The 27744-nt window shown below is 49.2% G+C and overlaps 1 protein-coding gene across 1 annotated transcript in view; it reads right to left on the reverse strand.

Annotated features, from left to right (window-relative positions):
• Positions 1-27744, reverse strand: part of HIP1 (huntingtin interacting protein 1) — a 153131-nt gene that overhangs the window by 67408 nt on the left and 57979 nt on the right. The window lies entirely within an intron of this gene.

Here is a 27744-nt window from a genome sequence, read left to right on the forward strand (position 1 = left end):
GGCCAGGCCTCTGCCTAGAAAGTGATGCCTGGGGCAGGCCCATCAGATTCATCCCGATCATTCAGGAGGCACCCAGCCAAGCTCGAGCGGCCTTTCGCAATGGCCTTGGTTTCCAGATAGACAGCTGGTCTGCAAGAGTGGAAACCCTGAGCTGTGTCTTTCCCCAAATCACCAGCATTGCTCAACTTCCTCTCCTCCCCGCACCATGCTCTCCAGCACTCTCCACCTCCCAGATTTCTAATGGGGAGGTTAGTTTTGTTTCTTCTCTTTCAGCAGCACAGAGCAACTTTGCTCTGACTCTCTCAAGACACAGGGGGGAGGTAGTGGCACAGCACAGGACCCACCCTTCCTCAGCTCCGTGCCTCTCCCAGACCCCATTCCTAAGAGTGTCTCCGTGTCAAATGAATGAGCTGGGAGGCACTTGAGAGACCTAGACAATGCCAGAGCCTGCCACTTCCCGCCCCCCAAACCTCTGTTTTATCTTCTATTTCTACAGCAAACTCACCGCCATGTTACTATATAACTGACCCTCTACCTCTACTCTCCACCACCACGGACCCAAATGAAGCAGCAAGAATCACTTTCCTCCTGAGTTCTCCCTGCTGAGAAAGCGACGGGTCCCTGATCTCGCGAAATCCAAACTCTCCCATGTGGCTTCAGTGACACCCCTTGCGTCTCCTTCTTCAGCTTCACTTCTCACTTCAGATGGCGGTCTTCACAAGACTGTGACCCAATTTTCCCGAAATGCAATTTATAAATAAATAGGGTCCCATTTTACACAAGAGGGCGGCTGCGGGAAGATATGTTGACTCCAACAATGAATTCGGTAACCTTAGATCTTCCCAATTCACCTGTTTGGCTCATTCAAATGTGTGAAGACCAGGTGTGCATGGAAAATAATAACAATAGCATTTCTCCTTTATTGTCTAGCCTTTCACAGTCTGCGAAGAGCTTTCGTTTGCAGTCTGACTGATGTTGAGAAACCCTGGTGAGAGAGCTGGGCACACTTTATAGGGAAACAAGTGGGCTTGGAGAGGTCCAGCCACACCAGTCGGGCACATGCTCTACACTCTACAACCTATATGGTTACAACTGAACTCTTAGCCAGAGCCAACTTGTTTACTAAACCCCTGCTCTGACCTCTGATGAGAACCAAAAGGAGAAAGTTTTTCAGAAAACCTAGAGTGGGTACCTGAAGAAGACCATCCCTGAGGTCAAACAACCTCTAAACAAATCAGCCTGTACTATCGTCATGGAAGCAGGTTCTGGTCTTAGTTGCTCGCACACCTCCCACCAAACCCCCATAATACACAGTTTTATTCTTTCTCAGGAGGAACCTGTTCCAGTCTGAAGGGAGACAGGTTGGATGTTGGGCCTGTGAAGTCCAAGGTCACTGCAGGCTGACACTGTTGAGATCACCTGGACTAAACTCCATCAGGCAGAGGTCCCAGGAGCTCCCTCTTCTCTGAGATTTCCGCAGGTGGGTGACGTACCGAGAGGGGATAGTCCGGAGCCCTGAACTCCAGCCCCCAGACAAATCAGCCAGTCCGGTCAGAGTCTATGGCCAAATTCGCATCAAGCACCTTCTGCAAAGCCCCATAGGGGATGCCTGTCCAGCCTCATTCAACAGCCTCAAATAGCACACAGTGTTTTTTTGGTCAGTGGTTCTCCAATCTGGCTGTACCTGAATATCACCTAAGAACTGACCCCTGTATCCCCCGTATGCATTCATCCACCCCTAACAGATTCCTTTGCTCTACCCAGGATTGGACTCATCTGGTCTGAGAAAGGGCCACTGTTCACCACACTCTAAATCCGGCTGTGTTACAGAAGAACATTCTATGTCAGAGTCTAAAGGAGGAAAAAAGCTCAGCTAAAGGAAAAGCAGGAATGAAGAGGGGGAAGAATGGGAGGAGCAAAGAAAAAGGGGATAATAAAGACTTTATATTATAATATTTACTTTTATAATAATAAAGTGGAAAAATGGAAAATGAAGAGATTTCCTCAGCTCAGACAAGCATACCTTGATTTAAGTAAATATAATTTTTTTTCCGGAAAATATGAATGGACACTAAGGACAAATCAGGAGATTAGTCAATTTACCAAAGAATTTGACATCAGATTCCTTTAAATAGCAATCTCTGCTAGTACATTTAAAATAGGATTCCTTTTACAGAAGTGTGATTTATACAAAACCACATCTGTTGCATAAACCTCAGAAAAAGAGCTCTCCTGCCATATACTCTGCCTAACTATAGAACTGGCCCAGTACAGATGGTCACCTGTTTTCTTCCAAAAGATACCCAGCCCTGCTCTCTGTCACCTATTTCTCTACTTTACCTGATCATGGTTCATTGATTCCTAAGGGCCACTGGATTCTTCCAGTCTTCTCTAAACTCAGGGAGCAACTGCTCTGAATTTTCATACTCATTCATTCAACACATATTTCTTTTTTTTTTTTTTTTTTTTTTGCGGTACGCGGGCCTCTCACCGCTGTGGCCTCTCCCGTTGCGGAGCACAGGCTCCGGACGCGCAGGCCCAGCGGCCATGGCCCACGGGCCCAGCCGCTCCGCGGCATGTGGGATCCTCCCGGACCGGGGCACGAACCCGCGTCCCCTGCATCGGCAGGCGGACTCCCAACCACTGCGCCACCAGGGAAGCCCTCTTTTTTTTTTTTAACATCTTTATTGGAGTCTAATTGCTTTACAATGGTGTGTTAGTTTCTGCTTTATAACAAAGTCAATCAGTTATACATATACATATGTTCCCATATCTCTTCCCTCTTGCGTCTCCCTCCCTCCCACCCTCCCTATCCCACCCCTCCAGGCGGTCACAAACCACCTAGCTGATCTCCCTATGCTATGCGGCTGCTTCCCACTAGCTATCTATTTTACGTTTGGTAGTGTATATATGTCCATGCCACTCTCTCACTTTGTCACAGCTTACCTTTCCCCCTCCCCATATCCTCAAGTCCATTCTCTAGTAGATCTGTGTCTTTATTCCTGTCTTACCCCTAGGTTCTTCATGACATTATTTTCCTTAAATTCCATATATATGTGTTAGCATACGGTATTTGTCTTTCTCTTTCTGACTTACTTCACTCTGTATGACAGACTCTAGGTCTATCCACCTCATTACAAATAGCTCAGTTTTGTTTCTTTTTATGGCTGAGTAATACTCCATTGTATATATGTGCCACATCTTCTTTATCCATTCATCTGATGATGGGCACTTAGGTTGTTTCCATCTCCGGGCTATTGTAAATAGAGCTGCAATGAACATTGTGGTACATGACTCTTTTTGAATTATGGTTTTCTCAGGGTATATGCCCAGTAGTGGGATTGCTGGGTCGTATGGTAGTTCTATTTTTAGTTTTTTAAGGAACCTCCATACTGTTCTCCATAGTGGCTGTATCAATTTACATTCCCACCAACAGTGCAAGAGTGTTCCCTTTTCTCCACACCCTCTCCAGCATTTATTGTTTCTAGATTTTTTGATGATGGCCATTCTGACCGGTGTGAGATGATATCTCATGGTAGTTTTGATTTGCATTTCTCTAATGATTAATGATATTGAGCATCCTTTCATGTGTTTGTTGGCCATCTGTATATCTTCTTTGCAACACATATTTCTTGAAGGCCTATCATGGGCACTACTCTAGGGGTACAGCCGTGAACAAAAAACGATGTCTCTGGTCCTGTGGATCTTATATTTTAGTGGTAGAGAGAGGGTAAATAATTAAAATACACAGTACGTGAAATGGTGCTCTATGAAAGATAAATAAGGCCTACAATGAGGCTGGTGCACCCTAGGCTGGTGTTAGCACCTTACACAGGGTCATAAGGGAAGGCTGTACTAGGAGACAAAGGGCTGCATTTGTAAGTGATGAGGAAGCAAGCCCAGCAGACACCTGGGGGAATAGTTCCAGGCAGAGCCCACCTGGCAGGTCTGAGGAACAGCTAGAGGTTAAGCGGGGCTGGTGCTGAGAGGTCAGAGGTGGGAGGGGCCCCATCACAAGGGGCTACTGTAAGGGCCAGCCTTTGTTCTGAGAGAGACAGGAGCCACTGGGAGGTATTTTTTTTTTAAGATCCTTTCCTATTGGTTTCACATTAAAGCGAGACAATTCTCTTTTTCTTTTAACATTTATTTATTTTATTTATTTATTTTCCTTTTTTTTTTTTGGCTGCATCAGGTCTTGGTTGCAGCACACGGGATCATTTTCGGTCCGGCGTGGGGTCTGCTCTGGTTTCTCTCTAGTTGCAGTGCGCAGACTTCTCTCTCGTTGTGGCGTGCAGGCTCCAGAGAGCATGGGCTCTGTAGTTTGCAGCACGCGGGCTCTCTCGTTGAGGCGCGGAGCTCAGTAGTTGCGGCACGTGGGCTTAGTTGCCCCGCGGCACGTGAGAGCTTAGTTCCCCGACCAGGGATTGAACCTGCGTCCCCTGCATTGGAAGGCGGATTCTTTACCACTGGACCACGAGGGGAGTCCCCCTCACTGTTTTTTCTTTTTGAGCAAAAGGGTGACATTACCGGACTCAGTGTTTTAGAGGACCCCTCTGGCTGCTGTGCTGAGAAGAGGCTACAGGGACCAGCCTGCAAGTGGAGGGGGGATGATTAAGACGCTGCTGCTTTAATTCGGGCCAGAGATGATGGTGGCTCAGATGTGGCTGGCAGCAGTGGAGGTGCCGAGATGTGGTGGGATTTGGATACATTTTGAAGGTAGAGCTGACAGGATTTGCTGCTGTTTGGACGTGGGGTGTCAGGAAGGAAAGAGTCAAGGAAGGCACCATAATTATTTGCCAGAGTAACGAGAGGGCCCGAGTTGCCATTAACAAGATGGAAAGAATCACGGGAGGACAGGCTTGGGGCAGGGCAGATTGGAGCTTGTTTTTGGACATGTTAAATAAGAGATGTCCATTGGATATCCAGACAGAGCTGTAAATGAGCCGGGGGATGTGCAAGCCTGGAATTCGGGAGAGGTTCAGGCTAGATGCATCAATTTGATAGTCATCAGCATATATAGAGATGGGATTTAAGAATGGATAAGATCACCAAGGAGTAAGTCCAGATGAGAAGTCTGGGGACAGCCTGAGTACACCCAACATTCAAGAAAGAGAGACACGAGGGAATGAGTAACGGAAACAGAAAAGCAACCAGGAGAGGGTGTGGCCTCCTGGAACCGCATGAAGAAACATACTTGAACTTCAGTGGTGTTGGACGTTGCTGACAGATCAAACAGGATAAGAGCTGAAAACTGACCACTGGCTTGAACATCGTGGTGACCTTCACCAGGGCTTTTTGGTGGAGTGGAAGAGAGAGCCTGATGGGGGATTCAGGAGAAAAGGGGTAACAGGGGCACTGGAGGCAGCAAGTGCTGGTAAGGGGGACAGAGAAAGAAGAAGGTAGGGTCTAGGTTTCCTTGTTTTAAGTGGGAGAAGGTATAACCTGTCTGTATAGACGTGAGGGGAGAGAAGGGAGAGGGTCGCTGGGATGGGGAAGGGGTCCAATGCACAATAGGAGGCGGCCACCCTGTGAGAGTAACAGGCCAGGTCACAGAGTACAGACACAGGTGTAAGCAGGTGCGCTGGAGACAGCTTGTGTGAGCTCTCTTGGGATTGCATCTCCTTTCACAGTGAACTAGGAAGCGAGGTCAAGGGCTCAGCATGAGGGCAGCAGAGGAGAAGGCAGGACGTACTGTTGAGGGAAGCGGACGGCTGCTTGACTGCGGGGACGCACAGGCCTCTGGGAGCAGCAACAGCACCCATCGAGGAAGGAAGTTCAGCTGGCCCTCTGCCTCCTCTTCTCCCAGCCAACTCTCCTCCATCCCTTTCACTTGTCTTCACACCAGCTCTTCTCCTCCTTCTCTTTGCCTTTCCAGATTTAAAACAGTTTGGACCTTGATGGACTCAATACTCAGATATACTTGGTCACTTTGGTGCCCTTCTTCTTCTCCTTCTTCACTGAGGCCTTGCAGGAAGGAGAGGTGGGGTTGACCTGTGCTTGCTTTTGGAACATGGGTACCAGGGACTTGGTGGTTGATGTGTTTGTTTTCGGGGGATGAGGTGGGGGCAGGAGTCTGGGGGAAGCAAGGGAAATATAAGGACAAAACATCCAAACTGCCATCACATCAACAAAAGAAAAGATAGAAACTACATGATCATCTCAGATGCTGAAAAAGCATCTGATAAAATTCAGCATCCAGTCATGATAAAAACTCTTGCCAAAGTGGGCACAAAGGGAACATATCTCAACATAAAAGCCACTTATGACAAACCCACAGCCAACATAATACTAGACAGTGAAAAGCTGAAATCTTTCTCCCTAAATTGTGGAACATGACAAGGATGCCCACTCTCACCACTTCTATTCAACATAGTATTGGAAGTTCTAGCCACAACAATCAGACAAGAAAAAGAAATAAAAGGTATCCAAATCAGAAAGGAAGAGATAAAAGTCATATGCAGATGACATGATACTCTATGTAGAAAACCCTAAAGACTCTACACAAAAACTATTAGAACTGATAAATGAGTTCAGCAAGGTAGAATACAAGATTAATATACAGAAATCTGTGGCATTTATTTACACTAACAATGAAATAACAGAAAGTAAAAAAACAATCCCATTTAAAATCACATCGAAAAAACAAAAAACAAAAAATCTAGGAATAAACCTAACCAAGGAGGTGAAAGACTTAAATGCTGAGAACTATAAAACTATGAAGGAAATCGAAGATGATCCAAGGAAACGGAAAGATATCCCATGCTTTTGGATTGGAAGAATTAATATAGTTAAAATGGCCAAACTACCCAAAGCAATCTACAGATTTAATGCAATTCCTATCAAATTACCCATGACATTTTTCACAGAACTAGAACAAATAATCCTAAAATTTATATGGAACCACAAAAGACCCAGAATTGCCAAAGCAATGCTGAGGAAAAAGAACAAAGCTGGAGGCATAACGCTCCCAGACTTAAGACATACTACAAAGCTACAGTGATCAAAACAGCATGGTATTGGCACAAAAACAGATATACAGATCAATGGAACAAAATAGAGAGCCAAGAAATAAACCCACACACCTACGGTCAGTTAACCTTCAAGAAGGAAGGCAAGAATATACAATGGGGAAATGATAATCTCTTCAGCAAGTGATGCTGGGAAAGCTGGACAGCCACATGTATATCAATGAAGTTAGAACATAACCTCACACCATTCAGAAAAACTCAAAATGGCTTAAAGACTTAAATATAAGACATGACGTCATAAAACTCCTAGAAGAGAACATATACAAAACATTTTCTGACATAAATCTTAGCAATGTTTTCTTAGGTCAGTCTCCCAGGGCAATAGCAAAAATAAACAAATGGGACCTAATCAAACTTATAAGCTTTTGCACAGCAAAAGAAATCATAAAACGAAAAGACAATCTAGGGACTGGGAGAAAATATTTGCAAATGATGTGACCGACAAGGGCTTCATTTCCAAGATATACAAACAGCTCATACAACTCAATAACAAAAAACCAAATAACCCAATCAAAACATGGGCAGAAGACCCAAACAGACATTTCTCTAAAGAAGACCATCTGGCCAAAAGGCAGATGAAAAGATGCTCCACGCTGCTAATTATTAGAGAAATGCAAATCAAAACTATAATGAGGTATCACCTCACACTGGTCAGAATGGCCACTATCAAAAAGTCTACAAATAATAAATGCTGGAGAGGGTGTGGAGAGCCACTATGGAAAACAGTATGGAGGTTCTTTAAAAAACTCAAAATAGAGTTACCGTATGATCCAGCAATCCCACTCCTGGGCATATATCCAGAAAAGATGAAAGCTCTAATTCGAAAAGATACATGCACCCCAATGTTCATAGCCACACTAGTTACAATAGCCAAGACATGGAAGCAACCTAAGTGTTCATCAACAGATGAATAAAGAAGATGTGGTACATACATACAATAAAATATTACTCAGCCATAAAAAAAAAAGAATGAAATAATGCCATTTAGAGCAACATGAATGGACTCACAGATTATCATACTAAGTGAAGTAAGTCAGATAGAAAAAGACAAATATTATATGATATCACTTATATGTGGAATCTAAAGAAAAGATACAAATGAATTTATTTACAAAATAGAAACAGACCTAGAAAACAAACTTACAGTTACCAAAGGGGAAGGGAGGAGAGGGATAAATTGGGAGCATGGGATTAAAAGATGTACACTACTATATATAAAATAGATAAACAAGGACCTACTGTATAGCATGGGGAACTATATTCAATATCTTGTAATAAACTATAATGGAAAAGAATTTAAAAAATAGATATAGGGCTTCCCTGGTGGCGCAGTGGTTAAGAATCTGCCTGCCAGTGCAGGGAACGCAGGTTCGAGCCCTGGTCCGGGAAGATCCCACATGTTGTGGAGCAACTAAGCCTGTGCACCACAACTACTGAGCCTGGGAGCCTACAGCCCGTGCTCCGCAACAAGAGAAACCACTGCAATGAGAAGCCCGCGCACTGCAACGAAGAGTGGCCCCCACTTGCCACAACTAGAGAAAGCCCGTGCGCAGCAACAAAGATCCAATGCAGCCAAAAATAAAATAAAAATAAAATAAATTCTTAAAAAAATAGATATATACATATATCTATATATAACCAAATCACTTTGCTGTACACCTGAAACTGACACAATATTGTAAATCAACTATACTTCAATTTTTAAAAGAAGAAAAAAAAAACCCATCCAGACTCCCTCCTCAGTCCTCTCACCTTCCTTCCTTCTCTCCTGTCACCCCCTCCCTCCTTTTGGTTCTCAATTTCCTTATCTAAAAACACAGACTAAAGAGTCACTTACCTCACTGTGGCTCAGGTGCTAATTCTCTATTTCAATTAACCTGTCCTGGCCTGTAATAGATCCCAGATTCATCTGCATGCCTTCTTTCATGTAACCCTTAGAGTAACACTGAGACTGCTACCTCCATTGACTAGATGGGGTAACTGAGACTCAAGAATGGTTAAGTGACTTGTCCAGCTAATTGTGATGCCTGACTAGCTAGATGACCCGGCTGGTAAGTAGCAGAGCCAGGATTTGAACCAAGATCTCACTCCAATTTCAGGCCCATCCATCCCAGCAACATCGTTCCAGGCCTGGGAAGGATCATTCTGACTCATTTCCACTGAGAGAACACACAGGTCAATGTCAAGCCCAGGGTTCCAGGAACTGAAGTCCTTATTAACATATAACTAAAGCACAGGCTCACTGAACTCAGGTCAGACCCAAAGAGAAGAGAGTGGAGTGAGTAGGGCAGGATCAGGTTACCCCCAGGAGGCCATCAACTGTCCCAGCTGGCAGGCAGAAACTCGAAGGATATTTCCAGCCCCGGACTCAGGGAGTAATAACGAGCTGGGGTGGATTTGCTAAACGGTTTTCTAAAGTGGAGAGACGGGTGGTTGCTAATTCTGTAGGTGGATTTCGTCATCAGCTGTAGGGCTGCGATGTGACTTCCTCAGAAATCAGAGCAGCCAGAAACTCTCACTTCTGTTTCTCGAGGGGTGAAGGAGAGCCCTTCCTCAGGGGAAAAGCCACAAGGTTCAGGAGAAGTGTAGGGGTGTAGAGGGAGACACCCAAAGGGCCCAGGCAGGGTGAACCCCCGCTGGGCACCCAGGCCTGACATCCTGCTGGTTTCTGGGCTACCAGCACCTGGTGGTCATGACATGGCCAGACCTCTCTTTCTAAAGCACAGCTCCTGGACTTCCCTGGCGGTCCAGTGGTTAAGACTCTGAGCTTCCACTGCAGGAGGCACGGGTTTGATCCCTGGTCAGGGAACTAAGACCCCGCATGCCGCATGGCACGGCCAAATAAATAAACAAAAAAACAAATAAATAAAGCCCAGCTCCAGCGATGCCAGACACGTCCAGGGGCTCACAGCGGCACCCCAAGCCTTTGCTTCAAGCCACACCTATAACCTAGATTAACCCCATCCTCCCCAAACCATCTCTGTTTATCTAAGTCCTGCCATTAATTAGTTAGTCATGATTGTATTCATTCAATAAATTCAGCCACCAAACAAATACTGAGCACCTATGTCAAGTGCTGTACTAAGTTAACTCACAGATGAGTGAGACTTAAGTCCTGGCTTCAAAGAGAGTGATCTAGGTGGGGAGAAAGATGGTGGCATTGTGTACACAGCCCGTGGGAGGAGGCGTTGGTGGGTGCAGGTGGTAGGGAGGGTGGGGTGAGCATCGAACCAGGCTGAACGGGTCAGACCCGGCGGCCCTTCCCTGGACCCAGTGAGCTGGCCTAGAGAAGGGGCCTGTAGGGGCATTCAGGGGAGAGGCCAGCACCCGGCACAAAAGTGGGGGCCAGTGCTCAATGGCAGTGTTGCTGGAGTGTGAAAAAGAGAAGAGGAGGCCGGGCCCAGAGAGCCTAGCATACAGTTATAGGGCAACAGAAGAGAGAACCGTCCAAGTAGCTTTCCCCGTAAGCACCACTCAGCCCAAAACACTCCAATTAAAACAATTTTGAAAAGCCCAAATCTTTTTTTTTTAATTAATTAATTTATTTTTGGCTGCGTTGGGTCTTCGTTGCTGCGCGTGGGCTTTCTCTAGTTGCCGAGAGTGGGAGCTACTCGATTGTGATGCACAGGCTTCCCATTGCGGTGGCTTCTCTTGTTGGGGAGCATGGGCTCTAGGCATGCGGGCTTCAGTAGTTGTGGCTTGGGGCTCTTGAGCGCAGGCTCAGTAGTTGTGGAGGACAGGCTTAGGTGCTTCACGGCATGTGGGATCTTCCTGGACCAGGGCTTGAACCCGTTTCTCCTGCACTGGCAGGCGGATTCTTAACCACGGCACCACCAGGGAAGTCCTAAGCCCAAATCTCAAAGCCCAAGTTATTAAAGTGTAAAGCAGTGACCAGACAGACACACTTAGATATGTGTATAAGGATCTCACCTCAACTGTGGAAAATGGATACAGCTAAATGTCTATTAGTGGGAGAGTGATTACAATGAAACGATACATGGCTCTATTCATCTGGAAATATGAATTGCTAACAGTTGCTAACAGTTGCTGAATCTGCCTTCACAACAACCCTATACGGAGGTTACTGTGATTATCCCACTACACAAGTGGGAAAACTGTGGCTCAGGGAGCCTCAGTCCCCTGCCCTGGTGAGTAAGTGGTGGCTACGGAATTTGAACTCTAGGACCGATGCCCTTCACCACTCTGATATAACTGTTTCTAGATCTAAAGTGTAGTGAAAGCTAAAATACAAGTTTACAAAACTGTATTAAGACATGGCCCCATTTTGTTTAAATATGTATTTGTCTACATGTATATGCTTGTATTTTGTTAAATCAAATGAACATTTGGCCATTTTTGACTTCTAAAAAGTCCTTTACCCTTTCATATGGTTCAACCTAGCACACGTGCATGTGTGTTGGTATGTACACATTCACACCCATGAATAAAAAAGTCTCTAAGGATCTATACCAAATTATTAGTAGCTCCGGATGGTGGGAGTATGCCTGATCTTGCTTTTTTTATTTTTTTACACTTTTTCATATTTTCTGAAAACTAGCATAAGTTAAATGTTTTCCTGTGGGTTACCTGTTTCCTCACCACAGCTGCTGATGACTACAGCTATGTGAGATTAGAATGTACCAAAAGTGCAGGAGCCCAGCCCTCCTAAATTACAGCATCCGAGGCCAGTACACTCATGGCCATCTCCCCTCGGGAGCTGAGAAGTCAAAGCATAGGCAGAAAGTTGTCACAGAAAGAACTCAGAGTCTGCTGACTCAGGGGACAATGCTGACATATGCATAGGACAGAAAGGATGATAGCCAGGACCCTAGCTGACAGCACTGGGAAAATCGCCGTCCAGCACTAAAACTGCTGACACGGATCTTTGAGCTAGGGGGGCCAAGGAGGCAGTGATTTGGTAAGACTACTTCCCTACGAATCCAGCCTGGGAGAAATCCAGCAAAAGAAAGCTATTTTAGGTCCCAGAAAATGAGGCTGAACTCGTGCTCCAAAGAGAGGTCACGATAGAAAGTTAATGAAACGCTCATCTCCAAAAAACTTTCCCCCACCCATGGTGTGCAGCTCCCACGCGTATCCTGGCACCAGCAAGGGCCACCTCCAGGCACTGGGACCAGAAGCAGGTGTAAGCCTGTTGGCCAGAATAGCACTTTCGGGTCTGACTGTTCGGTGGAGACTGCCTCACTTAGGCAACACCTGCTGATTATTTTTCACTGGGACCCTCACTCCCTGCTCCCACTCATCTCTCCTCTCTCATTCCTCTGGCCCTGCTCCCGAGAAACCTCAACACCCGTTCACCTGCACACAGCGCCGCTCTCCTAACCGGAATGTCTTCTCACCACTTCCTCACCCATTCAATCAGCACCTACTGTGCGCCATGTATTTTCATCAATGAAATCACCACTCCCCAGACTCACAACACAGCTTAAACACCACCTTTTTCCAGGAAACACAACACTGAGGTATAAAGATTTAGACCCTGTGTCCTGGGAAATTTGCTAGTCCCACGGAAATAGGGACTGCACCGAATCTTCTGGTATAAAGAGCAGGTGGTTCCCGAGCCCATCCCATGGTCTTGTGACCTTGTGCGCTTTTGCACGCGTGGCTTTCTCTGCCTGGACTGCTCTTACCTTCCTTACCCTCTGGGCAAATTCCTTCCCCCTCCTCCTCCAGTTTTCTCAGTGAGCCCCTTTCTCTAGTGCCAGGCAGTTAAGCCCACCCTCTCCCACCCTAGCACATCCCTCAAAAGCACCCTGTGCGTTTTATCACATGTACTGTAATTACTTATAACGTGTCTGATTGCCCTGATTACCAGCAGAGGGGTGGTCCCAAAAGAAGGACTGTTCTACTCCTTCACCTGAAGTTTCAAGATTTTATTTGGTCCCTCTTAGAGACTGATGGCTTAAACAACACAAAAAGCAAAATACAAAGATAAAGAGATATATTAAGGTTCAACTCATAAATATATGGAGAATTCACCCAACAGAGAACAGACATCCTTTTTGGGTGCACATAGATCATTCACAAAAATTAAACATGGCCTAGGCCATAACGGAAGATTCAGTAAATGCCAAAGAATCAACATTATACAAACCATGTTGAGACCGTAACATAATAAATTTATAAAGTATTAACAAAAGGATGGCTTGTAAATCCAAGGAAAAAAGAAAGATTTTATTTGTTGCCTAAATGAATAAGCAAAAATACCAATAATTATAGCCATGGCTTACGAAGCCCCTCCCTGTGCCAAGAACTGTAAACAGGCCACCTCAGCCTCTCACAGGTTGGCAGACACCAATCGAGCTGAGAAAGTTAGCTGATGTATATAGCAAGGTCAGCTAACCTGTCCGCGGTCCTAGAGTGGCAAGTGGTGGCATCAGGATTTAGCCTCTGGCCTTTGTGACTCCAAAGCCCCTGGTCGGCGAGTAGGGCGGTCTCAGGACACAGAAGTCACCTCCTGATCCTGTGTGTGCAGGGGGCAGTGCTGGCTCCCACTCACATGTATAAACACGCCTCCCCCCCTGTAATCCCTGTCCTATTTGCTCACAAGCGATCCCCTCCAGGTCAAAGACTCACTAGGATTTTAAGGAATCTAGAGGAGACACGGAGATTTTTTTTTTTTTTCTTAAAATGGCTTAATTTCGGGGCTTCCCTGGTGGCGCGGTGGTTGAGAATCTGCCTGCTAATGCAGGGGACAAGGGTTCGAGCCCTGGTCTGGGAGGATCCCACGTGCCGCAGAGCAACGAGGCCCATGTGCCACAACTACTGAGCCCGCGCTCCGCAACGAGAGGCCGCGATAGTGAGAGGCCCGCGCACCGCGATGAAGTGTGGCCCCCGCTTCCCACAACTAGAGAAAGCCCTCGCACAGAAACGAAGACCCAACACAGCAAAAATAAATTAATTAATTAATAAACGCCTACCCCCAACATCTTCTTAAAAAAAACGGCTTAATTTCTTTAGTGGCCCGGGGAACGTGAATTTTGTCTGACTGCGAAAATCCTTTGGTTCAGGGGCAGCTGCCAGGCGACGTGCCTGTCTGGCTTTGGACTGGGACCTCTAGGGCAAGAAATAAGACAAAGGTAGAGCGGAAACAGCCCCTGGACATGCTCTTCAAAAAAATCACCCAGCTGTGTCTGGGGGGAGGGGGTTTGGGGGGAGAGGAGTGGAGTAGGGGGAAGACGGCAGGGAGGGTCGGTCGGCAGGGAGGATTGGTCATCTGTGGGCTGGGCTGTCTTAAAACCTACGTGTGCATCTGAACTTAGGACACTAAGTCCCGTTTCTTTCCCAAGGCTATTTTGAGGGAGCGAATAATCCAGGTGAGTGTGTTCCATCAACTACAAATGTCTATGAGTCCCCGACTCAAAGCATTTCAAGGAAATCCGTCTCCCTCTCTTGACTCTAAGCCTTTCAAGAGACAACTTGGCCATCCTCAGCTCTGGGTCCCCAACATCTTAACACCCACCCCCCAGGGGCCTGAGCATACAGTGAGGATTCAACATGCGTCTGAATCGAACGGAACCTCATCCAGGTAGGATAAAATCTTAGTGTTCAGTGACAATAAGAGACAGCAGTCAGATGGTAAATCAAAAACTCTTTTTTTCGTAAGCATTTTAAAAAGAGGCAAATAACAGATTTCCTTCCCCACTGGCACTTGGCTGAGGCCAATGTCAGCTCTGATCCCTGACCTTATTCCACGGGCTGTTTGGAGAAGGTGGCTGGTCCGTGATGCTCTGCTCAGTTTGAGAAACTGTGCTTGGTGATGCATAAAGCTCACTTCTCTGGAACTGCTCCCCAGTGTGAAAAGGAGCTGCCTTTCACCCGGGGCCAGCCACACCTTAGCCAAGGAATGACAGGTCTCTGAGGGCTGTTCCCAAAGTCTGAGCACTGAGCCAGAGTCTCTAGGTTGGCAAGGACTCGGAGGCCATGCTCCTCCAGGGTCCTTCGGCAGCTCCAATGGCCAGGGAGGTGCTCTCCCTCTTCAGGGAGTTAATTCTGCCATAGGATGCTCTGCTGTGGGGCGGTCCTGGCCAGCCAGAGCCCCACCCCCACCCCAGTACATAAACTACCTCTTCCTCCCCACAGCCCTCAGCTGTCAACCAGCCTCTCTGCAGTCTTCCCTTCCACAGACTGAACTACTCATTTCACGAGGCTGACATCCCCCTCACAGCTCTCTGGACAGCCTCTAGTCAGAGGCTTCCAATCTTCTTTGACTCCGACCACAGTAAAAAGCACATCTTACAAGGCCAGTCCATGCTTGTGTGTGCGTGCGTATACAACCAAACCAATTTCATGAACCTTCGTACACGTAATATACTTGGATGTTTTCTAGTCTGTTTCACTCTTTCAGATGCTTAGCTGCAACCCACGAAACCGGCATTTTGTGACCCAGAACTGAAAACACTGCTCTGGTTTCACCAAGCCGGTCATCCATGGCCAGCTTTGACTGATTATTTAGCTCAGACACTAAGCCTTCCTTTCCACATGGTTTAGCTGATGCAAGCTGTGGGTAGAGAGGCCTGGGCATCATTCTACCCTGGTATCTCTCTGGCTTCGTGTTTCCCTCTACCACGCCTCTCCTCGACCCAGCAAATCCACACGAACCTCAGCAGACAGAACCTCAGCAGGTGGCAGGTTGGCCTGAAGCTTCTTCCTGCCCCACCATCAACATCATTTACTCAGAACACCTGAGATGCTTTTCTCTGCTTTTTTCCTGACCTCCTCCCATATTCCTGCTGTGTAAGCTGGAAGATCCCAGGGGTCAGAAGTCTCACATTTAAGGCAGGCAGCCGAGATTCATGAAGAAACCCCAAGCATTAAAAACAGCTGTAGATGCCTGACGAGGGGCGTAGTCCACATAGATGGGTGCTAATCCCTTCTCCCTGAATCTTCTCCCCTCGGGGACCCAGAGGCCAAAGGCTGCCACGTCCAGCTCATCGTTTTAGATTAGCTTCTGTCCATCCTAGAATCTGTTCACTCAATCTTTTTCCTTACCCTTTATTGGCTTTGTCATAATTTTGGTGATGTGGAGAACTGGGGATACCACATCTTGCTCCAGGATTTCACTTTTCTGAACTTCAGTTTTCTTATCTGTAAAATGTGGCTAATTCTTTCTGCCTTGCTTCTCTCATGGGGTTGTGGTGAACAGGAACAGGTGTGAAATGCATTGTAACCTGTAAAGCACTATGTAAATACAAATCGTTACATAAACTATACGTCCTTTTGCTAAGAAATGACAGCGATGACTCTGATCCCCTAATTACAGCACGGTGCATTCACGCTCTGTATTCAGTAAAGGCACAGACCCCATCATCAACCCCCAAAGGGCATCTGCACTTTACCCCTGAGTGCCGGGTTAAACCAGCTCTCCCTTGGGCAGATATCTGATGTCATCAAAAATTCACTGGGTCACAGCAGCTGGTGAATCCATTGTCTCCACTCATTTGTACCTTCATTCAGAAAGAGAACTAGACCTGGGAGAACTGGTCCCCAAAGCAGTCAACTGAAATACAGCCTAAGTTCAGCTCTTTAGGCCAATCAAGAAAATAAAGGCTGTGTGTGGGGGGGTGTGTATGAGGGGGAGGTCAGAGTCAACTTAGATCAGACTTTGGGGACCATCATTATCATAACAGCCACCATGTATGGAGGACTTACTAGGTCCTGTGCCTTAAAGGATTATTTCCAACCTTGATGAGGACGCTCAAGGCTCATTTTACACACGAGGCTAACAGGTTAAGAAACATGCTCAAAGGGATAAACTATAATCTGCTTTTTCTCATTCAGCAATAAGCGAGTGAAACCCCAAGGCTGGTGTTGGGCTTTGCCAAGGATATGACTGAAATGCTGGGTTTGAGGTCTACCCTGGAGCCAAGGGCCCCCAGAATGAGGACTTTAAACCGGAGATGGGGCTTTCATGGTCAGAACAGAAAGTTACTTCGGCCTTTTGCAGGAATAGGAAGCAGATGCCAATTCCCTGGGGTGGGTAAGGTTCTTGTTGCTACACAGTCCAGGGTCTGTGCTCTTTACAAAGAGCCGAGAACAATTGTTTCTGGGCTGGAAGCTTGGCTGCTCAATGATTAATGAGAATCTAATATCACTTTTGTTTGGACCCCAAGCTAAAAGACGAAAGAGACAACACATGTGCCTCTCCTGTGTCCAAAATTCTCTGAAGGTTACCCACTGCCTACAGGCCAAAGTCGGAACGCCTTGGCTGGCGTTCAAGGCCTTTCTGGTTGGGCCCCAACCAGAGATCTTAACATTTTCTGATCTCAAACCTCTGTCCCAGCCAGACGTCCTCAGTCTCACCCAATGGGTTCTGCCCATTTGTCTTCCTGGAACTCCTAAGACGCAATGCCCCTCACTGCTCTCAGCAGAGCCAACTCCACTCAGCCTTGAAGACCCAGCCTAGGGCCTCGTCTTTCTTCTGGACTCTGCAGCCCTTCCCTTCGCAGACCCCACAGCCTTCTGATCGGGGCCTGCACTAATAGCTGTTAGGTCGACCTGCATATCTCTGGACCCCTCACCCAGATGCTAAGGGCCTGAGGAGCAAAGAGGCCATACGTTACGTTTCTGTGTCCTTCACACAGCACTTGCTATAGAAATGACAGGAATTAAATAAGCACTGTTGAGTTAAAGAGGGGATGAATGGAGGTAGGTGGTAGTGTCAGAAGTGGACCAGATCTCTAGAGACAGAGGTCCCTAAACCCTGTAAGCTGGTCCTCACAGACCAGCCTTTGGAAAGAATCTAAGCTCAGGGACAGAAGGAAGCTCAGAGGTGATCTGGTTTGGTAGCCATTGGACTAGAACTTCAGGTTCCCTGTACCTCCCACCCGCCCTCCCCCATAGCCTACACAGGTGACTCCGGTCTTGCTAAGACAGATCCTGGAAAGGGCCTGGCTGCTGCTCAGCCTTCCCCCTTCCCACCCTCACAGATGCATAGATGACTTTTTTGAGGGGTATTTCTAATAGTTACCCAGAGAAAATAAGCTTTCATGATACACACATAGGGAGTGGTTGTCCAGCCTCTTGGCATTGCCCAACCATGGGCAGGTTTGTGTCCTCAGACAAAGATGAAAGCCAGTGAGGCCCCTCGCCCCAGGGGCAGCACTCAGTTTGAGAGTGGTCTCCTGCCACGGGAAGGAACGACTCTCACCCATCCTCTGCTCCCTATCCCACTGTCGCCTACCCAAGACAGAATGCCAAAGGCTTGGCAGGGCCCGGAGCTTACTGGTCTTCTCCGAAGAGATGGCTACCTCCAAAGGACACTTTCTGGGAAAAACTAGCCTAATTCTGTACAAGACCAACTGAAATTCCAGTACCTTCCCTTCCCTAAGGTATAGGCAGATCCCGAGGCCCCCTTCCCCAGACACACCCCAACCCAGGTCTTTTCCTCTGAAGCCCTGGGGCCCCCATGAAGCACAGGCCATCATGGGGTACCTCTCCAACCTGAGGCACCTGCCCTCAAAGGTTGTAAGGCTGGGGTGTGGGTCTAAAGCCAGGGTCAGGGTGGTAGTGATCTCAAGGACAACTTTAAATCTTCATTCAGAGTGGGAGCCAATCAGAACTTAGACAAACCTGCCCCAGGTCTCCAAGTGCTCCCAGAGAACCCCTCCCTTCAGAGTCCCCCAAATCACATCCCACCGCCACTCCCACCCCAACCCCCAGGGCTGCTCCTCAATTAATCAATGAACAACACTGTATTCAGCTCCTACTGTGCCCCTGGGGGAGTGGAGGGCTGCCCTGGGGGAAGAATCAGCTCCCTCCAGAGAATTAGATGCTTAAGAGTCAATGGTGTCTGCTGCCCCCTAAGCCAAGGCAGTCGGGGGTCTACAAGTGGTGAATCTAGAACACGCCTCCAAGGATTCTGTGCCAAGGGGTCCATCCCTGTCCCCTCACCCTGCAGGATGGTTAAAGCCCTGGCTTCTCCTCACTGCTCTTCCAGGCCACCCACCTGTGCCCTCCTGCCCACTGGCTCAGTCCAAAAATCTTCCCATAAATCTCAAATACGTGTGAGAGCAGGGGCTCTGGAGGAGGTAGGACGAGCCCCCTTCCCGCAGCCCTGTCCTCCCTCCACCAGGCTGGTTCCCCAGTGTGGGAGGCGAACTCAACAGCCCTCTCTCCCTGGAGTCTAGCGAGCTCTCCGGGGCAGCCCTGGCGGCAGCGCGGCGGGAAACCGGGAAGCCCAGCTGTGTCGGCCACCCGCCTCCAGGATCCTGGCCCCGCTCCCTCCTCCAGCACGCCTGGAGTTGGGGCCAACAGGGAGGATCAACCATCCAGAAACTTTCAATGGATCAAGCCGACTGGGAGGGAGAGAGGGACGGGGGGAGGGACGGGGACGCGGACGCGGAGGTTCCAGGGCAGAGCCCCCTCTCTTCACTTACCATCTTGCTCACATCCATGACCGAGGCTGCAGGGCACCCCCCCGCCCCTGGAGATCCCGCGTGCCCCGAACGCTGCTCCCAGCTAATTCAGCCCGGATGGTGCCATGCTGCGGGGAGGGCGGCCGGCAGGGCCCCCGCGGACCGGGGAAGGCGGCGGCGGCGGCGGCGACGGCGGCGGCGGCAGGACCGAGGCTGGTCCGGAGAAAGGAAGGGGAGGGGGAGGGGAGGCGGGGAAGGGGAGGGGGCCGCGCGCCGAGCCGCAGCGCGCACCGGGGGCGGGGGAGGCGCGGCCCGGCGCGGTGGAGCACCCGGGGGCCGGGGAATCCCGAAATCTGCCGCAGGCGCCCGAGCCGCCGCGGCGGTAGCGGTGACGGTGGTGGCGGTGCGGGGATGCCGGGCGGGGTGGGATCAATGGACGGATTCCCGGGGCCGGAGCCTGCGGCCCGGGCGCGCGGCGAGGGTGTGATTTGAATAACAAAAGGTCGCTTCTCCCCGAGGCCCGCGGCCAGGATCGCTGAGCCCGCAGCGAGGCCGCCGGGGACTGAGTGTGAGTGTGAGTGTGTGCGCGGGTGTGCGCGTTTGGGTGGTGGGGTCAGTGGGACTCAGGAAGTGGGCGGCGGAGGCGGCTGAAAAGCGGGGAGAGCTGGGGGGCGCACCGAGCCGACATTCCAGTGGGGGCAGGGGGTCTGCTCGGCCCCTCCCCACTTGGCTTCACTGGACAAAGGCGGAATTCAAACCCAGTGGTTAGCCGCCTGCGGCTAATCCGGAGGGGACGCCCAGAAGAGTCTGGGGTCCGCAAACAGATGGACGAATAGCAGGAAGTGGTGCAGGTATCCCCGGAAGGCTCCGAGGCCCCCCGCAAGGGAGCCCAGAGCCAACCTGCCTACTGGCTTCTAAATGATGTCTGCCCTGAGCTCAGAGCCCCTTTCTCTCAAGCCAGACTCCCTTACTCAATGCCTAGTCTACCTAAGAGAAATGGGAGACAGACTCCTCTCTTCAAGGAGATGCGGCTGGTGGCAGAAAAGGGCTCCTGGCAAATGCTCTTTTGAGGCACGGTCTCCAGAAAAAGGCTGGAGGCCCAAGCCTATGGTTTCAACACAGGCTGCCTCACATCCTCGGAGGTGCAGGAAGAAGCAGCCTTCCAGCTCAGCAGAGTCAGCACGGACCTCAGTCCACTTACACCAGCCCTGCTTTACAGGGTAAGGAAACTGAGGCCCAGAGAAGGGGAGTGATTTGCCCCAGGTCACACACCTGGCAAGAAATGAGGGCAGAAGAAACCTCACTAAGGACAGTACAGCCCAAGCCCAAAAGAGCTTCTCATGCTGCCACGGAGTGAAATCCGGTTTTATAAACAGGTGGATGCACCCACAACACTGGCCCTCTGACGCACACCGAGGGGCTGGGGAGGCAGCACTGCTAAGTCCCCCATCCTGGCCCCAGGGCCTGCTGGGCTGACTAGGGCAGCACCCTCCCCTTCAAAGCTGAGTTCTTGATCTATGTCATAGGGGCTGTTTCTCTGCCTGCCTTCTAGGGGGATGTGAGAACCCCATGATATAAAAGATGATATAAATAAGATATAAAAGCAAAAGTACAGGAAGGTCAGGGGCTTCTTGTCGTGGTGGTTATTTTTACTTCCCAGGTCCGGAGCCCAGTCCAGGGTCCCTCAGCTTCAGGAAAAGGCTCTCTGGGCCCAGGTCTCTCTGTCTAACCCTGAGTCTGGACCGCACACTGACTCTCCCGCCCCACCCCAGGGCTGCCCCTGGCAAGCCCAGCTCTTCCAGCACTGTGCCCCAGCCAGGGAAGGCAGGAGGGTGCCCTGGTCAGTTCTGGTATTCTGGGCTCCCATAGACCCTGCTACTGACATGTCCACAAGAGTCGACCCAAATGAGGTACGAGGCAGGAGGGAAGCATGCCACCACTTCCTCATCCTCCAACCCGGACACCTAAGGGAGGTCAGGGCCAGGTGAGCCAGCAGGAGTCACCCAATGCAGAAGTGAGTTTTGGATTATCTGCTGGTTGTTTAAATGGACAACCATCTTTTTTCTTTAAAAAAAAAAAAAGATAGATTTCATGTTTTAAAAATATTATGAACCCGGGACTTCCCTGGCGGTCCAGTGGTTAAGACTCTGTGCTTCCAATGCAGGGGCCACGGGTTCAATCCCTGGTCAGGGAACTAAGATCCCATATGCTGTGCCTCGTGGCCAAAATAATAATAAATGAAAATAAAAATATTATGAACCCTTAACTCTGGGGTTGATCAAGGTCTCCCAATAGATCTTGACATCTTAGCTGGCAAAGCCCATTTTCTCATTGCTAAAATTGGGGATAGTGACACCTGCTTCACACACAGTTGTTAAGGGTTGAATGAAAGATCTTTCCCAAACCTTACCTGTAGTAGGTTGAATGATGCCCCCGCCCCCTGCCGCTGCCACACACACACCACCAAAGATATCAGGTCCTAATCCCTGGAACCTGTAAATACTACTCTACGTGGCAAAGGTCATGTGCACATATGATTAAGCCAAGGCTCCTGAGGTGGGAAGAAGACCCTGGATTATCTGCGTAGACCTTTGATGTAGTCTTGGGCATCCTTGTAAAAGGGAGATACAACACACAGAGGATGTGGAGATTAGAGTGATGCGGCCACAAGCTAAGAAGTGCTGTCAGCCACCAGAAGCTGCAACAGGCAAGGAAGAGATTCTCTCCTAGAGCCTGTGAAAAGAGTGGGCCCCGTCAACACCTTGATTTTGGCCCAGTGATGTGATTTCGGACTTCCGGCCTCCAGAACAAGGAGAGAATCAGTTCCTGTTGTTTTAGCTACCAAGTTGATGATAATTTGTTACAATGGACACAGGAAACAAACATGCTGCCCAAAGGCAGGCACCTGCCTCAGGGCTGCTCTCTCTGCTGGACTTCTTTGCTGGGGAGCTGCTCTTGTGAAAGAGAGGCCAGCAGGAGCCATGAATAGGGCTGTTCCTCTCCTGCTCCATTTGGGGGGCAGAGGGGGCACCCTGGCAAATAAGAAAGTACCTACAGGCAAGCATATGGATGCATGTGCGCACACAACATACAAATACAGGGAAGGAGCAAACAGCTTCTTAAGAGAGCCTGGGCTTCTTTGCCTTGGCTGACCCGTCACCTGCTAGGCCTGCCCAGCACACAAACATCTTTGGGTGCCTGCCTTTCCTGCAACTCTTCTTGGGGTGACAGGTTCAGACTTAGAGAAGAAGTGAAAAGATGGGGGCTTTGCATTCCCCATTCCACAGCGGCTGTGCCACGAGGCATCCTGTGGTCTCAGGTTTTTAAGAAAAGACATTTCTAATTGTGCCACTACAGAGAGAAGCAATTTGAAATATGCATGAAACCCAGCTCAGGCTGGAGGAGTCTCTTTTGAATAAACTGGATAGAAACAGAAACAGTAGGTCAAAATAAGAATGCTGTGCCCCTCAGGCTGCTGTCCTTTCTTCATCAGCTCCAGGTCACTATATTCAACTGTCTACCAGACATCAACACCTGGGGAAGTCTCACAGGCACCTCATACTCAAGGAATCCAAAGATAAAATTTTCTTTTCCCTCTGTTTTCACAATCTGCTCCAGCTCCTGTTTTCTGTCTTCACTAATGGTTCCACATCCACTTAGTTCATCAGGCTAGAAACATCAAGGTCAGTCTTAACTCCTCCACTGACAACTGCCACTCTCACCCCATCTAATCAGTTCCCATGTCCATGCAGTTCTTTCTTGCCAACAGTTTCCAGTCTATGTCTTCCCTCCCCATACCAATTGCTCCTGCACTGGGTAAGACTTTAAACCACAGCCTCCTAACTGGCCTCCCTGCCTCCAGTTGCTACATGTCCAGTTCATCTTCTACACCTTTAGCTGTGACTCCTTACTGGCTGACCCCAAATGGAAACAAAAACAAAATGAAACAAAAAACCTTTGCATAGTTCATCTGGCCCTCAAGGCCCTTACTAACCTGGCCTCATCCCCCTCCATCCTAGCCACCTTCTCCCATCCTTTCCTGTCCACCCCATCAATGAAGTCCTGGCCCACTGCAGGACATTCCTGGAATGTCCTTCCCACCTCCTCAGCTTGGAAGATTCTTTTTCACCTTTTAGAACCCATCTCAAGCATCACCTTCTCTGCAAAGACATCCCTGACCCATCCAGACATAGCCAGTCACTCAGAGTCCCTTCCTGCAATGGACAGCCTCTGGGTATAGCCTGCATCAACCTTGGATGGGGGTGGTCCTTGCCCTGGGCTCTCTCTGCTCACCTGTGAGTTCCCTCAGGCAGAGGCTGAGCCTCCCTGAGTGCCCCACCCCATACTTACTAACTTGCCCCAGGCCTCTTGTCCATCCAAATTCCACACTCGAATCACTGCTCCACCTAACTTCAACTAAGAAGTGCTAAATGGACCCAGGAAGCCGGTACAGAAGGTGCAGAGGATGTGTCCTGGTGGAGGGTGACACCTACTGGAGAACCGTGATTCTGCCGCCTAGCCCTACAACTACCACACTGAAGAACCCCGCTGAGAAGCTCAGGGCTGGGCCTTCGAGTACTTTGAGGCATGAGATTCCATTAATTCCCAGCAATGAGGTTTAAACCAAACAATAGGGACTTCCCTGGTGGTCCAAAGGGTAAGACTCCGCCCTCCCCATGCAGGGAGCCCAGGTTCAATCACTGGTTGGGGAACTAGATCCCACATGCATGCCGCAACTAAGAGTGCACAAGCCTCAACTAAAGATTCCACATGCTGCAACTAGGAATTCCACATGCCGCAACTAAAAGATCCCGCATGCCATAACGAAGATCCTGCGTGCCTCAACTAAGACCAGTGCAGCCTAAATAAATAAATATTTAAAAAAAAAAAAAAACTAAACAATACTCCCTACAAAATGGCCTTATATAACGCATGTTACTATGCTAACTGCTACCACTAACAGTAAGCATATACAGAGGGCTGCAAAGTTTATAAAATGTCTTTTTGCCCATTATCTCATTCAACTCAGGTTAAGGCAGATAGAATAGGTATTATTATTATTTTTTTTTTTTTTGCGGTACGCGGGCCTCTCACTGTTGGGGCCCCTCCCGCCGCGGAGCACAGGCTCGGGACGCGGAGGCCCGGCGGCCATGGCTCACGGGCCCAGCTGCTCCGCGGCATGCGGGATCTTCCCGGACCGGGGCACGAACTCATGTCCCCTGCATCGGCGGCGGACTCTCAACCTCATGGAGTATTTCCACGGGTCTTTCTTTGGACAGAACTTGGCCTTTTCAACGAGTCACTTTGACTCCAGTGGGAAAAGCCTTCCGCTGCCTCTCTCTGCAGGGGCTCTGATTACCCTTAAAAGTTGAAAAAGAAAAAGACCTCAAGATGCATAAAGAGTCCCCTGACCTAGAATGTATCTCAGGATACCTGAAGGGCAGGGCATCACAAGGCGAGTGGGAAGGGGGGTGCTGCTGGCAGCGGGGGTGGGAGGTGAGGCGGCACTGTGTCATGCCGTGAATAATAATAGCAACTGATAACGTCTCCTGAGTTCTTACCAGGTGCCAGGCACTATGACAAGTACTTTACAGGCGTTATTTCTTTTAGTCCCCACAACAACCCTGTATACTAAGCGTTACTATTATTATCCTTATATTACAGATAAGGAAGGAGACCCAGAGAGGTTAAGTGCCTTTCCCAGGCCCCATAGCTAATAGGCAGGGGAGCCAGGGTTGAACGCAGGCAGTGTATTCCAGAGCCCCCCCTCGTAACCCCTACTCCGCTCGTAGCCCCTGTTGCAGGTTCACGCTGCATTGCACTGGGCAGCATCCTGGGCACCTGGCACTGCCCTACCTGTGGGAAACCTGCCCTCACTGGGGTTGGCAGGAAGTGTGAACTATGTTATTGTTAGTAATGTATTTTAATTTACGGGGTTGTTTTTCTTCATTTTAAAACCTTGTTTATTAATTATATATTAATTACACTGAATTCAGCTGCCTTCCCCTCCTTCCCCTAAGTGATTTGCATAAATCCCCAGTGCCAGGTACCGAGCATCAATGATTCAAATGCAGGGCCTGCTAGCTGACCCTTGGACTTCAGCCCTTATTCCCCCTCTGCTGTGTGTGCTGCTGTATAATAGGCTTATCTGCTGTGGATATGCAAGGATGCGCCCTAAGAAATGACTTCTTAAGTAGTTGAAACATTTCCCCTGAACACACTAAACAGGCCTATATCTTAGAGATACCTGGCATTGTCCCAAATTCTGAAACTGAAGTTAAAATAAATATTGACTATAACACGCCAGAGAGAGAGAAGATGATTGCAGCTTAGGCAGGAAACTGTAATCAATGAACGAGATATCTGGGCATGACCAAGAAAATCCCTTAACCATAGGGGAATGAGGGGAAGTAAAAGAAAAGCAGAGAATGCAGAAGGGAGACCCCAGAGTTAAGAAAGTACTAGAAAAGAGAGTGAAGTGCTAGGTAGTGACTAAAATTCCCACCTCCTTGGTGGTTACAAATGTTACCCCAGTATCTGGAGGTTACAAAGTGAATCAGCCTCCATCCCCACATTATCTTGCCAAAACCTCTCAGATGGAACCAGTAGGAAGTCTTTCCCATGACCTCTTGCAGCATACCTCTAATTTATATGGAATCCTAGTTACTTGCTTTCAATATGCAAATTTCATTCTATAGGAACCTCTCAGCAATACCCAGGTGCTGGTGACATGGTGACAATAAAATGTGAAGCTGATAACTCTTCTGGGGAGGCCCTCGGCTGGCAGGGGCAGCTGGTGGCAAAAAGGTTCCCCACCTGGACGTTTCTGCCGAGCCCTGGATCTCAGTGGGCATCCGTGTGAAACGACTCAGCTCAGTGAGTTGCCACAGCTGCCCCCAAAAGCCTCATCCTTTGTGGTCCTGAAGGGCCAGGTTGTCAGAAGCTTAACTCATCTGATTGGAGTCTCGAGCTCACGCCACAGCCAGGTACCGGGTCTGCAGGAACCCCTGGCTTTCTTGTGGACAGGCCACCAGATCTCCTCACCCGGACCAGCCTCAGGTGTGTTGATGTTCACAAGAGGCCCAAACAGGAGCATGGGTGGTAATCTCCATTTTGGGCACTGAGCAGGCAGTACCACCAAACTGGCACAAGGGCTCTGGCCTGGCCTCTGAGCAGCCGCTCAGTAAAGGTTTAGCTACTGAAGGGCAGTGTTGAGACTGCATTAAAAGTAATAAACATCTGTGAGTGGCCTGCCCATCACAGGGTCCATGGGAGCAAGGAACTCACCTGCAACGTGCCAGGCACCAGACCAGATGCTCTGCCTACACTGTCCTGTCTCATCCCCCCAGCTCACAGTTCTACAGATATGGATCCTGAGCTATGGAGAGGCCAGTGTCTTCCCAAGGTCCCATAGATGTGACTATGACAGGTCGTCTGCCTGCAAATTCCCTGCTTTCCCTCTGTATCCACAGCTCACTTTCCCAGGGTAAACTCAGGCACTGCTGGGGCTCAGATCACTGTCTGCTGACAGCTTGTCAGCCTTCCAGGAGCAAGGCCATGGAAGCCCCTCCATCAGCTGGGATGCATCTGCCCCTGCTGGGACTGCTACCCCTGGGGACCCTCAGCATAAATGCGTAATGAGAAGAGGCCTGGAGTGCCACTTAGAGCTGGGAAAGGTCAAGGGCTCTGCTATCACCAGGCCCCCTCCAGGACCAAGGGAGTTGTGGGCACATACCCAGGAGCCCGGGGGTGCAGCTCCTGGAAATGCCCCCTCCTGGTCAGGGAGAGGGCCACCCTAGGAGGAAGGGCCAGTGGTCTGGGGTAGCCCCTCACTCTGGCACTAGGTGTGCATGAGCCTGAGTGCCTGAGCCCTGGTTTTATCATCTGCGAACCTCCAGATCTAGAATTCTATTTCCAGTCCTGCTTACCAGTGGCTCCCTTTGGGACTGCAGCTGCAGCTGCTAAAGCATCCGGGAAATGTGCTTCCCTCCAGAGAAATGATACACATAAATGGGCTGGGGTATGAGTGGGCAGACAGCAGTTTCAAATCGAGAAAACCAGAAGCTCTCAGGCAATTCAAGAGGACTGTGCAGGGCTGCTACCAGGCCCCTGCCAATCCTGGAGCAGCTCGTGCATCTGCACGGACTGGGACTGCCCTACACCCCATTTCAGCTGCCAGCGCACTTGAACTTTCCTCCCATGGGGTCTGGGAAAGGAGAGTGTGGATGGAACTGTGGCGGGAGATAGGCAGCTGGGGAAAATCGGAGCGCATGCAGGAAGACTGGGCGGCAGGGCTGGGCAGGAGGGTAGCGTGACCAAGCATGGCGAGTGAAACAGGCCAT

Source organism: Delphinus delphis, chromosome 15 (genome assembly GCF_949987515.2).
Source record: "Delphinus delphis chromosome 15, mDelDel1.2, whole genome shotgun sequence".
NCBI lineage: Eukaryota > Metazoa > Chordata > Mammalia > Artiodactyla > Delphinidae > Delphinus > Delphinus delphis.